Source organism: Nerophis lumbriciformis, linkage group LG16 (genome assembly GCF_033978685.3).
Source record: "Nerophis lumbriciformis linkage group LG16, RoL_Nlum_v2.1, whole genome shotgun sequence".
NCBI classification, from domain to species: Eukaryota; Metazoa; Chordata; class Actinopteri; order Syngnathiformes; family Syngnathidae; genus Nerophis; species Nerophis lumbriciformis.
This window is the reverse complement of record NC_084563.2, coordinates 1,663,289-1,674,086: the sequence shown is the minus strand read 5'-3', so window position 1 is coordinate 1,674,086 and position 10,798 is coordinate 1,663,289. Positions and strand designations below refer to the sequence as shown.

Genomic DNA, 10,798 nt, shown 5'->3' with positions numbered 1-10,798 from the left:
GAAGAATCAAAGCTTGGATTGAATCCTCCCACTGCTCCATGGCTTTTAATGATAGTTGATCATGTTTAAATGATGTTCACTTCCTGGGTGAAAGAAAGGAAGAAGAAGAATACATTGCAAAAAGGAACACACTGAAAACAAGCACATGGAGACTAAATATACGTCATGTACTGGTCTGGAAATGGTGGCCTAATTGTACACTTCTAATTGATTCTGGTGATTGGTGATAGTCAATGAATGTTATGTACTAGTTCATATTGTAGACTCTGTCATAAGATGTTATTGTTGACTGAACATCCTTTGAAGAGAAGAATGGTCAAAACATCTACCAGCAGTTAGAATAGAGATACGCAAAGAGGGTTCCTTCGCCACGTCGCAGTTCACTTACTGACCTACTTTCAATGTACCGTTGAGTACATCTGAGCGCTCTTTCACTTACTGACCTACTTTCAATGTACCGTTAAGTACATGTAAGTACTCATTCACTTACTGACCTACTTTCAATGTACCGTTGAGTACATGTAAGTACTCATTTACTTACTGACCTACTTTCAATGTACCGTTGAGTACATGTAAGTACTCATTCACTTACTGACCTACTTTCAATGTACCGTTGAGTACATGTAAGTACTCATTCACTTACTGACCTACTTTCAATGTACCGTTGAGTACATGTAAGTACTCATTCACTTACTGACCTACTTTCAATGTACCGTTGAGTACATGTAAGTACTCATTTACTTACTGACCTACTTTCAATGTACCGTTGAGTACATGTAAGTACTCATTCACTTACTGACCTACTTTCAAAGTACCGTTGAGTACATTTGAGTACTCGTTCAAATATAAATGTATGTATGTATGATGTAAATATAAATGTATGGCGTTGAGTAGGCGATGACCCCACCGGGTAGGCGACGGGTGGCTGCCTCAATGGTACAGTGCGTCACAAAGTCACGAAGGCTTTGAGGAGGGTCGTTGCTCCATCCCGCGCAGTTCCGACAATGTATTTTTTTGTGTGGAACAAGAACAGGAGGAAAGGGGGGCTTGAACGAAGGAACAGGTAGCACCAGAGTCTTAAAATGTTCTACTTCATTGACATGAGTGAGAAGTTACATCATATTGTTTGTACAAGATGAGAGGTCAAAGTCCTTCTGAGCACTTTCTTCAAACAGTCCAACCAAATCCAAATCCAACTTTTGACAGCAAGAAAAGTCGAGAGATAGTCGAGTCCATGTTAGTACTGTTAGGTCCAGTTCTTAGTGATTTCCTGTAGTGGGCGACACTTTGATGATCCATTATGCCCTTTGAGGTGACAGTCAGAGCTGGCAGACATGAATTAGATTGTACAGAATAGAATCAGAAAGGTTGTGATTATGCTAAATGTACACTTGTGTCAGTCTTTGCATGAGCTTGTGGTGGACCAACAGTCGATGCAAGCAGCAGATCTACAAACAAAAGCATGCACATGAAGCGCTAATAAGCACTTAGCATCATGGCCTCCTGCAGGTCTGCTCCATGATAAGAGACCTCTAACAGCCAATTATGTCACAGTCCAGCTGGAAGAGTCCACCACTAATGTGTGGAAATGTGTTTGCATGATCAATGGCTTCTTCTATTGCTGTTCTGCCACAGAGGGGAAATGTGCAATCATGTTCAGCCTTTCAGCCCTCGCTGATTGAAAGTGAGAGGAAGTGTCATTTATTCACTTGATTTCAAACAACAAGATGTGTTGCCATGACAATCATCCAATAACTACATGCAAGGCAACAGGGACACCTGCTGGTAAAAACTACACACTACATCATGAACTCACTGTACAAAGTTGTGTATTTATAGTAACCTTTTCAAACACAAAAATGTGTGTTTTACATCCAACTCAATTATTTATGGAAATGTGTTTGAAGTCTTGGGTCCATTGTGTCATTTTACACACGTCCATGCATAACAGGTCAACAAAAGGGGATTTCCCAATGATGTTTCATACGCACACACACATAAAGTCACACACACTTTGCAGCATGTGATCATGTGCTGACATACAAGCTGCTTGTTGCTCAGCCATGCCTTAGTGCCAGTCCACACTCCAACTTTGTTCCAAATATCACACTGTGTTGTCACCATGGCAACATACATCCCAGTTTCACATGCACACCTGAGCTTTTCTTCCGTATCGTGTTTGTGTTTGCTGACTGTTGTAACAAATAATATTTCTATTAAATAGGCTTTACTTTGCATTTTAATTAACGTGGGATTATTTTTTGTATTTAGAAATAATAGTACCAACTTTTTTTCTCTTTTTTTTTCCTTTTCTCTCCAACATTTGTGGCACTTGCGTGGCGCCCCCTGATGGACGGCTCCCTTAGCATTTGCCTATACGGCCGGCCCTGCATGTGGCATTTATTTGAATGGATAATCTTGATGCAAAGTATTTATTCATATGACTAAATATATTATTTTAGTAACAATTTGCTACTTCTTTTGCTATTTAAACATGTTGCTTATTGTTAGTATCGGAAGCTAAGAGGATGTGGTCATGACTAAAACCTCCTGATGTTCATCACTTCTCATGTTCATCACTTCTCATGTTCATCACTTATCATGTTCATCACTTCTCATGTTCATCACTTCTCATGTTCATCACTTCAGATGTTCATCACTTCTCATGTTCATCACATCTGATGTTCATCACTTTTCATGTTCATCACTTCTGATGTTCATCACTTCTCATGTTCATCACTTTTCATGTTCATCACTTCTCATGTTCATCCCTTCTCATGTTCATCACTTATCATGTTCATCACTTCTCATGTTCATCACTTCAGATGTTCATCACTTCTCATGTTCATTACTTCTCATAATCATCACTTCTGATGTTCATCACTTCTCATGTTAATCACTTTTCATGTTCATCACATCTGATGTTCATCACTTTTCATGCTCATCACTTCTGATGTTCATCACTTCTCATGTTTATCACTTCTCATGTTTATCACTTCTCATGTTCATCACATCTGATGTTCATCACTTTTCATGTTCATCACTTCTCATGTTCATCACTTTTCATGTTCATCACTTCTCATGTTCATCACTTCAAATGTTCATCACTTCTCATGTTCATTACTTCTCATAATCATCACTTCTGATGTTCATCACTTCTCATGTTGATCACTTCTCATGTTCATCACTTTTCATGTTCATCACATCTGATGTTCATCACTTTTCATGCTCATCACTTCTGATGTTCATCACTTCTCATGTTTATCACTTCTCATGTTCATCACATCTGATGCTCATCACTTTTCATGTTCATCACTTCTGATGTTCATCACTTCTCATAATCATCACTTCTCATGTTCATCACTTCTCATGTTCATCTCTTCTGATGTTCATCACTTCTCATGTTCACCACTTCTGGTGTTCATCACTTCTGATGTTCATGAATTCTCATTTTCATCACTTTTAATGTTCATCACTTCTGATGTTCATTACTTCTCATGCTCATCACTTCTAATATCCATTACTTCTCATGCTCATCACTTCTGATGTTCATCACTTCTCATGTTGATCACTTCTCATGTTGATCACTTCTCATGTTCATCACATCTAATGTTCATCACTTCTCATGTTCATCACATCTGATGTTCATCACTTCTCAGGTTCATCACTTCTCATGTCCATCACTTCTCATGTTCATCACTTCTCATGTTCATCCCTTCTCAGGTTCATCACTTCTAATGATCATTTTTAAAATACTCTCGATACATCCTGGCCAATAGTCGGGTTGCATATGACATCATGTCAGTTTTTCTTCTTGGCAGCTTAATTCACACGATGGCCAAGCAGCTGGAGCGTACAACTCCTTTGTATTAGATATGGCAACAGCGGAGGATGCATGTCCATGTATGAGCCAGTCTGCCCCACAACAAGAGGACAGAGAAAAATAAGGAACTTATTGGCTATAGCGTCGGACTACAATGTTGGACTCGTGCAAAGTCCTTTGGGTAAATTTCTCCATATATGGATAATCCACTGATGTCACTAATGGGAAAAAACGTCACCAATTTGGCAAATTTCAATGGGCTGGTTTGGAGGAAGTGTGAAGGAAGGCAATATTGTTTTATTAACATGTCCGCCATGCCTCCACACTTTGATTTCACATTTGCGGGACTTATGCAGATCCCAAATACGCTGCAGCAGGTAGCAATATGCAAGAAAAGTTGGTTTTGTTCAGGTTTTGCCCTCAAAGCCTTCCTGTATCCAGAGACAAACTCCCTGACTTTGTAAACAGTAACAAAAACAATCCAAAAAAGAAGAAGAAGAAAAAGAAAAACATCAATTGAATCACTTTAATAGCACATATATACTGATACTGTAGGGCTCCATCTAGTGGTACGCCAACCATGTGATTGGTTGTTTGTGTTTATTTGACTCTATTCCAACACAGTTTGCCAATGTTTGCCGTATTCAAACTGTGTGTAATGTTACAGTGATAGTAAATGTTGTTGTTCATTAAAACCTCTGCCTTGTTTTTAATGAATACCTAGGCCTACCAGGGTACTGCATTTGAATGGTGGTCATTATTGTGGTACTTGGATAGCCGAGTGTTTTCTGAGGGGGTCCTTGGTGGAAAAAAGTTTGAGAAATACTGCTATTGGGTATCGATAGTATTGAGATCTGGATTCATCGCCCCTAATTGAAGCTTTAGCGGTTAGTTTCTTGTGTCGTCCTACTCAGTGTGTGTGTAGCAAGCTTTGCAGGCAGTCCTTCTCCTCCATTCCTCCAGTGATTGAAATTGTGTCACTGAAAGCACTTTCAAACTGTGTAAATTCCGAAGCTACATTTTGGACAGCACACTTCTAATACACATTTGTGGGAACGTTGAAAAATACTTGACTGCAGCATCTTTAAAGCAGGGCTGTCTGAAGGGCGATTGGCTGCCCTCACCTGGTTTCTTTTTTGGCCCATGACACATTCCAAAAGAAACACATCCCGGATTAGAAAACCACACAAAAAAAATAGAATATGCTATTTCAGGAGAAATTGCACGTGGATGTCGAAATGCGCAAGCTGAAATAAATGCTAATGTTAGCATGTTAACAGTTAAACTGTGTCAAGTATTAAGTTATATGACAAGAAGCGTACGCATGCAAAATTAGTTAGCATTATAATATTTAGCATGTGTCAAGTACAGAGGTATATGTCTCTGAGGCATTCGCCTGGAAAATTGGCTAAAAAGTTAGCATGGTAACGTTAGCATGCTAAAAGTTAGCTCAGTAACAATTAGCATGAGGCGTTCAGCTTCAAAATTGGCTAATAAAGCTAGCATGCTAATGTTAGTAATAGTGTCTGAGGCTGAGCCAATCAGTGGTCACAATACCAAACAGCGCGGGCGGATTGTCTAGGGCAGGGGTCACCAACCTTTTTGAAAGCAAGAGCTACTTCTTGGGTTCTGATTAATGCGAAGGGCTACCAGTTTGATACACACTTCAATAAATTGCCAGAAATAGCCAATTTGCTCAATTGACCTTTAACTCTATGTTATTATTAATAATTCATGAAATGTATCTTTGTGGAAACACTGATCATCTTAATGATTTATCACAATAAATATATATAGAAACAGATAAATATCAATATGCAACACTTTATTTTGATATTTTCTCTAAGTGCACATTTTTCAAATTGAACATTTTCAAATGATGACTTCTAAGACAGTCTTGTGAAATCACAATATCCCATTTGAACTAGCTAGCCACTAACATTTTTTAACAAATCATCAATGACTTTGCAGCATGTTTGTACACATAATAACTCATGTCAAATACAAAAGTCAACTCTCAATTTCTTAGATAAATCATGTCACACTTTGAACTGGACACCAAATCTGTTATCTGTTTCTTTGTCAGTTAGTGAAGACCAAGTCTTTCAAATATTTTCTTGGATTTTCAAATTCTATTTGAGTTTTGTCTCTCTTAGAAATAAAAATGTCGAGCAAAGCGAGACCAGCTTGCTAGTAAATTAAAAAAAAATATTAAAAAAAAGACAGCTCACGGTTAAGTGCTGCTATTTGAGCTATTTTTAGAACAGGCCAGCGGGCGACTCATCTGGTCCTTACGGGCGAACTGGAGCCCGCGGGCACTGCGTTGGTGACCCCTGGTCTAGTGGTATCACTTTTGATCATTTTAGTTCATTTAGTCATTCGTATGCTTGAAAATGCATAATTTTGGGCAGAATTACATTCATCCATCCATCCATTTTCTACCGCTTGTCCCTTTTGGGATGGCGGGGGGTGCTGGAGCCTATCTCAGCTGCATTCGGCATAGACTATGCTTTGTTACTGGTAAGACAAAGCTAAGATGTGGATGTTGTGTTCAGATAGTTTAGCATATATTGATTGTGTTGTATTGTATGTCCAGTGGTTTTAGTGTCTTCAATGTATCAAAGTGGCCCCGCAGTCTTCAATTTGTATGAATGTGGCCCTCGCTGGAAAACGTTTGGACACCCCCGCTTTAAAGGAATGAAATCCAACATATGAAGGAGACAAGGAGTCAGCAGTTCTGCTGGTAGATGTTTATTAGTTGGGGTTAGTTAGCAAGTTTGAGCAACAAGCAGCTACAACATTAGCACACTTCAGTAATGCAGAACTCCCAACATCACCAAGCATCGAGGGCCACACGCACAGAGAGTAGTATTTTGGTATTTACCTCCATTTTTTTTCACCTTTTTCATACTTTTCTCCACATTTTTTCTTGTGTTCATATTTGTATTTAAAAAAAGAAGAAGAAGGCAGCAGAGTAGCAAAGAGGAGACGTGATTCGATTAATAAAGAAAGAAAAATAGTTTACACGAGTGTGACCTTTTATTTAGCTAAGTATCTAACAACGGTGGCCATGTTGACTTTGGCTGAATGCCACACAGGGGAACAAAAACATTTAGTAAGTTCAGGTTCTATCAATTTTGGCCGTTCATCCACAATCAAAATATAAGTTTTTGGTCACTGGCCGTGTGAAGGACAGTTTTTTCCCTGCGTCTCTCTTCGTTACCAAGAAGTATCAGAGCCGGAACACTTTTGCTCTTTAAAGAATATCCAATTTGATTTTTATCAAATGTTTTCAGTCTTCCAAATGCTGACTTGTTGCTGACCGGCCAAAACAACACAACTTAATGCACTTGCATGGAAGTTTGTGGTGTCGTGTGAATGGTACTTTAGAAACGTGTGGACCCCAGAACAACCTTGAAGCGTGTCTGTGAGTATTGATCCGGGTCTTTGTACTCTGCGGGCATTCAATCGATCGCAACTGGACTGTTCAGGTTGTCTTAGAAGACGTTAAGCCTCTCATCCGACATGGCTTTATCAGTTCGTACTAAAAGAGGAGTTAGGGCAGTTCCAGTCTGAGGGGATGCGGTAGGACTTAGAAGCTAAACCCTCAACCAAAAAGCCACTGTCACAACAGAGACGGACAATCTGATCAGGTCAAGATTCAGTTGTCTAAGAAAGAAGAAACCGAATTCATTTGAGGACAAAAATTTACATTTTCTGGACATAAAAGGGGAAAAGGAGTGAAAAGGTTGCGAAACCATCTGTGGACAGAGGGGGAGCGAGTCTGTGATATCACCTACAGTATCTCCCACACGAATCACTGTCCACCCATCTATTCATCCGGGGGCAGCAGCCTAAGTGGAGAAGCCCAGACTTTCTTCTCCTCAGCTACTTTGCCTAGCTCCTCCAGGAGAATCCCAAGGTGTTTCTAGGCCAGTTGAGAGACACAGTCTCTCCAATGTGTCCTGGGTTTTACGCAAGGATGGACACGCCCTGAACAACTCCAAAGGGAGATGTTCTAGAGGCATCCTGACCAGAGGCCTGAACCACCTCATCTGATTTCTCTGGACTCTGAGTTCCTCCCAAGCGACAAAGCTTCTCACCCTATCTCTAAGGGAGAGCCCCGCCACCCTACGGAGGAAACTAATTCCGGCCACTTGTACCCCGCTACGTCACTAAAAAAAGCTCATGACCATAGTGACGATAGGAACTTAGATCGACCAGTAAATTGAGATCTTTGCCTTCTGGCTCATTTCCCTCTTCACCACAACAGACTGATGCAGAGTTTGCATCAGACGTTCCGACAAGATTCAGTTAGTTAGCCCACAGGTGACTCCATGACAATTGCTGCAACTGAGTGGAATACTAAGTAGAGCGATGGTAATCCTCAAAGGTTGAATCAAGGCAAGTTTTGTTTGCTAAAGTTTCTACGAGGCTTCTACGATAAATACTTTGGATCCTGCACCATGCTCTAAACAATTCCAAAGGGAGGGGTCCTGTGGTGTATCCTGACCCATCTGGTTCCTCTCGATGTGAAGGAGCTTTACTCTGAGTTCCTCCCAAGCAAGAAACCTTTCACCCTATCTCTAAGGGACAGCCCCGCCACCCTATGGAGGAAACTCATTTAGCAGGTTGTACCCCTCTACGTCACTACCCAAAGGTCATGACCACATTAAGGGTACAAACTTAAATCGACCAGTAAATTGAGAGCTTTGCCTTGCGGCTATGCTTATTCCTCACCACGACAAACCGATGCAGAGTCTGCATCAGTTTTTCAGGTTGGGTGGCCACGGATGAAGTGCTGGTTGTCCAGAGTCGGGACCCGGGGTGGACCGCTTGCCTGTGCATCGGTCGGGGACATCTCTGCGCTGCTGACCTGTCTCCGCTCGGGATGGTCTCCTGCTGGCCCCACTATGGACTGGACTCTCACTATTATGTTAGATCCACTATGGACTGGACTCTCACAATATTATGCTAGATCCACTGGACGTCCATTGCATCGGTTGCCCTTGGTGGGGGGTCCCTACAGCTGCGGTCCTCTCCAAGGTTTCTCATTGTCCCATTGGGTTGAGTTTTTCCTTGCCCTGATGTGGGATCTGAACCGAGGATGTTGTTGTGGCTTGTGCAGCCCTTTGAGACACTTGTGATTTAGGGCTATATAAATAAACATTGATTGATTGATTGATTGATCAGACATTTCTAAAAAATTTGATTATTTAGCCTTCAGGTGACTGAATGACAACTGTTCCAACTGAAAGGACAACTAATGAGAGCGATGGTGTTCCGCAAAGATTGAATCAAGGCTGTTTGTTTGTTGTAGTTTTTATTGTCATCCAAAAGGCTTCTACAGTTCTGGATTTTAGGTGTGAAATCTCCTCCCTAATGTTTGTCTGGTGGGTGCTTGCCCATGGGAGTTGTCAGCAGGGTGGTTCTTACTAACGAACACCTTTTAGTTACGCAGGACCGACTTGATTCAACCTGGGGATCGCTAATGAAGGTGATTCTACTCAAACCCCGATGTATTACGCCACTGTATCTTAAAAAAAGATACTGTTGGTTGGAGGTTTGCCTCTACCTTGGGCGATAAATACTTTGGACCAGAGGCGTGAACCACTTCATCTGGTTCCTCTCGACGTGGAGAAGCTTTACTCTGACCCGATTTATAAGGGAGAGCTCTGTCACGTTTGGTCACTGACGAAAGTTCATGACCATAGTGAGGGTAGAAACTTAGGTGGACCATTAAATTGAGAGCTTTGTCTTCCGGCTCAGCTCCCTGCTCAACATCAGATGTTTATAAAATATTTGATTAGTTCTAGACTCTCCATTTGTTTGTCTCTGGTGGGTGCTAACCCCATGGGAGTGGCCATGGTTGTTGCTACTGGCGAACAACTTATTGTTACGCAGGACCCACTCCAGTCAACCTGTGGATCACTAATGAAGGCGATTCCAATCAAACCCAGATGTCTTACTCCACCGTATCTTTTAAAAAGTGTGAAACCATTGTTGGTTGGAGGGTTGCCTCTACCTGCGGCCAGAAATACTTTGGCTCCTGGGCCATCCCCTCAGACTAACCTGAATGGATCAAGTCTGCTTGCATGAAAGTTCAAATGTCTTCTGAGTCAACCTGAACACTCCAGTTACGTTCCATCCAATGCCCTGAGAGAACCTTGAAGTTTGTGGACACAACTTTGGTCACTACAAGTGTCTGACAGGAAGACTAAGCCGTTGTCAACTAAAAACTTAATAATAAAAGTAGCGCACTGATGTCATGACGTTTGGTTGAAAACGTAATCACGTGGTGTGGCATGTTTGTGATTGTGTCCTCTCAAGGCCGTGCATCTGCAGTGTAAATACTAGTGGCTTCTTAACAAAGCACACACAAATGGAAGTGGAAAAGAAGTCCTATAATCTATTCTCATCTACAGAAAGTCACCCAAAGAGGAAAACGTGGCCTTCACGGCTCCAAAGCTAACAACGTTCACGCCAGCTCGCTCGTTCTCTTAAAGTTGGATCTGAAGGCAACGCACACGTCAGCAGTTTTATGACCCAAAATCAGCAGTAGTGCAAAACTCAAGATGAAAAAAAGGACAATCTTAAGGTTGTATTTACATTCAATTATGAAGGTTGTTTGCTACAAAGGACCTCATCCTTCCCTCCATGCTGTCTCCTTGAGCTCAGGGTGTGTGTATGCCAGGGCAGTGCATGATGGGTAAAGAGACGGAGGCTCAACTGGACTCTCTTAAGGCAACAGTTCTCCCCCGAACAAAAGCATAACAAGGGAACATTCCCACCTGGCAGGATACATGTTGGCGGGCTTGCACGCTCCAAAAGCCACCAGCATGGTGGGGAAGCGCACAAAGACCACCTTCATGTGAAAGACGGCGTGAGGACTTTGTGGTCACAACCTGGTCTTCATGCCTTTGTCTCTCTGCTATTAGTGTGTGTTAGTAGTAGCGGGCGAGGTGAATTAGGCCA

The 10,798-nt window shown here is 41.6% G+C and overlaps 1 protein-coding gene across 1 annotated transcript in view; it reads left to right on the top strand.

Annotated features, from left to right (window-relative positions):
- The window catches only part of slc36a1 (solute carrier family 36 member 1), a 532,187-nt gene that overhangs the window by 307,032 nt on the left and 214,357 nt on the right, over positions 1-10,798 (top strand). The gene's annotated exons all lie outside the window — the stretch shown is intronic.